Here is a 3,725-nt window from a genome sequence, read left to right on the forward strand (position 1 = left end):
ATATGGTGTGTAGACTACACAAAGCCCTATATGGATTGAAGCAAGCACCAAGAGCATGGTATGAGAGACTTCATACTTATCTTGTGAAGATTGGATTTGAAAGGACTGATGATAACAACAATCTATACATAAAGACAGAAAAAGGCAAAGGTATTTTGCTATTTGAAATATTTATTGATGATGTCATATTTGGAGGAGAAGATGATTTATGTAAGGACTTTGCAAATTAGATGAAGCAAGAGTTCAAAATGTCTATGTTTGGAGAAACTAATTTTTTTGTGGGATTGCAAGTATATCAAGTGAAGTATGGTATATACATCACTCAATCAAAGTATGTCAAAGAGATATTGAAAACATTTGGACTAGAGGGTTCCAAACCAGTAAGTGCACCTATGGTGACAAAATACAAGTTGTCAAAGAATGATGATTCAACTGAGGTGAATCAAACATTGTACAAGTCTATGATTGGAAATTGCAATATATAGTACATAACAAACCTAATATTGCATTATCTATAGGGATAGTTGCAAGATTCTCTGCTAATCCCAGAGAGAATCACTTAATGACCATGAAGAGGATAACATGATACCTAAAAGGAATAGAAGAGTTTGGTTTATATTGCAAGAAGAATGAAAGGTTTGACTTAAGAGCCTACATTGATGCTGACTAGGCTAGAAATATTGATGACAAAAAGAGCACCAGTGGAGGAGCATTCTTATTAGGCAAGAGAGTAGTTACATGGACAAGTAAGAAATAGAGTTGTACTTCACAATCTATTGCCGAACAAAATATGTTGCCACTGCTATAAATTGCACAAACATTGTATGGATCAAACGGCTACTCAAAGGAATGAAGGAAGAAATCACAGAACCAATGATACTTTATTGTGATAATACAATGCTATCAATATATCAAAGAATCTAGTGATGCACACAAAGACAAAACACATTGCAATCACGTATCATTATGTCAGAGAATTAGTTCAAGACAAAGAGATGAAGATGGAATAGCTTAACTCAAAGGAGGAAATTGTTGATATCTTCACAAAACCATTACCTAAGGATGCTCATGAGTATCTAAGAGGTAAACTAGGGGTGATACCCTTATCAAAGGCTATTTAAGAAACATAAGGAGTGTCCTGCATCAAACAAGCTGATGTTCATATAATAAAAATTGATGCAGTGGATCTTACTTTAGGAACTGCCTAAAGTAATCATAGAGCTAAAAATTTAAATCAGTCACAAGCAAGGTGACAGAGGGAGAAATTGAGGAAACTGCAAAGCTTATATCTACATATTTTAAGGATGACAAGTTTTTTGGTATAGGTCTTTGGCATTGTTGTTAAAGAGGGAGAAAGTACATTAAACTGATCATCATCAAGAGAAGAGGAGTTTTACCGATCAAGTGTAAGAGATAAATGGGAGAAAGTCCTAAAATGATCTGTTGATCAGAGAGAGAAAAAGATATCAAGAATTGAGTTAGAACAAAGAGGGAGACATTGATCAGAGAGAAAAAAAGATCACATTAGAGGCAGACACTCTACTGATCAATCTAGTATAAAAGAAAGAGGGAGAAATCCTAATCTACCTAGTAAGAGGGAGATACAAGAAGGAACTCAGAGGGAGTTTTAAGAAAGAGTTTTGTAACCTAATTAGAAGATGGAAGTTATTGATAGAGAGAGGAATACAAGTTTTATTTTTGGTATTGCCTTATTGTTTTAACCTAGTTGGATTGGTTGAACATGATGTCCATCATTTGATTGACTTGGTTGATCAGTTTGGTTTGCCATCAATGCCAAAGAGGGAGATTGTTGAAATCTAATTGAAAAGATCATTGAAAAAGAGATTGTTAAGAAGGAGATTGTTGAAGAAGGTTCTATGTTTCAATCATTTTTTTTCCACTAATGTCAAACCTACTATTTTCTCATAAGAAAATTGCTTACAAGATTCAAGTACTATCGCTTAGTTGATTGATGAGGAGGATTTGATCAATAAGATGTAACAAAAGAACCTAGAGGAAAGGTTGAGTTATGATTATATAATGAAGTACAAGAATCAGTTAAGATAGTGATGACATGATGTATTGATGATCTACTTAAGGTTACAAAATGGCTTGTTCTACTTAGAAAGTTTAGTAGAATAAGTTAAACAAAGTTTTTCTACCAAGCTTGACCGAGTGAATAGTAGGTGTCGAGAAAAATTAGTGTAAGCCAAGTAGAAAGTTAGTTGGAGCCGAGTAAAAACAAAATCTAGTAGATGCCGAGAAAAATAGTTGATGATGAGTAAAGTTTAGTTGATTTCAAGCACCACTAAACTTTAGTTGATGCCAAGTGATTTTACAGTTGATGTCGAGCAACACAGTATGTGTCAAGCTTTAAGAGATTGATAATGTCGACCTGTTGCATTATGATAAAGATTGAAGATTTGCCAAATCTAATCTAACAAGTTTGTTTTCTTGAAACTTGCGAACTAGGAGGAAGATAAGATTGATGAGCTGGTGGCACAAAATTTGATGTAAACCATTTTTAGGCAAATTCAAATGGATTCTATGAGAAGTTTCTACAATAGAAAAGATATGGGGTAGATACATTGTATCCTACCTAATCCATCCAAAACCCTAAGTTGGACGATGGATAATGAGTGAGAAAATATTATAATTTCCTATTTATAGGAATGTCTGGTCATGAACAAAAAGAGGTTGGTGTAATGTGCGAGAACCTAAGGAGGAGAAGGAATTAAGTGTTTTGTTTCATCAAGTGACCCAAGAGAAGAGTCTACAATGGCATATTAAGCAAGAAGGCTTAAGGAGATGAATTATTGAAGGGTGAACAAGCTGTCAGAGTTGCAAAGTATGAAAGCCAAGCAAAATTGAGAACTGAACAGAGACATGTAGTTTGCAAGAGAAGTTGCAAGTTGTATCAGATCAAAGCTCTATTGTTACTCTCTAACAATTGTATCAGTCTAGGGTAAATCCTTTGGATTAAGGTTGACCTAATAGTCATTGGAAAATCCTTTAACAAGGTGGCATTCAAAGTGAATGGCCTAAAATCCTCTAACAAGGCTCACTTTTAATAGAGTGATTGAAATCCCTTAACGGGGTCACATTTAACAGTGTGTATTGTAACCTTTAATAGGTTTGGCCTTTCATAAGGCATCACTTCGAAAGAGTGAAAAGGAGTAGCATGTTACTGGTGGTTTTTTCGAAATTGGGTTTCCACATAAATCATTGTGTCAAGTGTGTTGATGAATGTGTTGTGTTTCATGCTTTACATTTCTACAAATTGATTTGATAGTAACATACAAGTTTTAGTAAATACACAATGGATGCATGCATGGGTATGAATGTTTTATGGGTTCACTGAATTGTGAAAAGTTTTATTTATACATCTGGTCTTTGAATAACTAATTCACCCCCCCTTTGAGCTATTCTAAAGTAATTCCAACACTTTTAGCCCACCTTGGTGTGGTTTTGGCCCCTTTATCTTCTTCCAATCTTGCACAAAATCTCTAGGTCATCACCTTTTTCTATGCATGGCTCTCTCATAAGTGCTATTTTAATACCTTTTGGGCCATATCTCTCTACAAAATTATTTATTTTTTGAATCTTTTGAAATAACTTAGAGACCCAATAGATATGGACTCTGAGGCCTCCTTAGGTGTAGGTCAACTTAAGTTGACCTATTCCTAGTATAGGTCAACCTTGGTCAACCTATGCTTGAAACCTAA

This window comes from Cupressus sempervirens, chromosome 3 (assembly GCF_028749045.1).
Source record: "Cupressus sempervirens isolate cs-2001-9-10 chromosome 3, ASM2874904v1, whole genome shotgun sequence".
Lineage (NCBI taxonomy): Eukaryota > Viridiplantae > Streptophyta > Pinopsida > Cupressales > Cupressaceae > Cupressus > Cupressus sempervirens.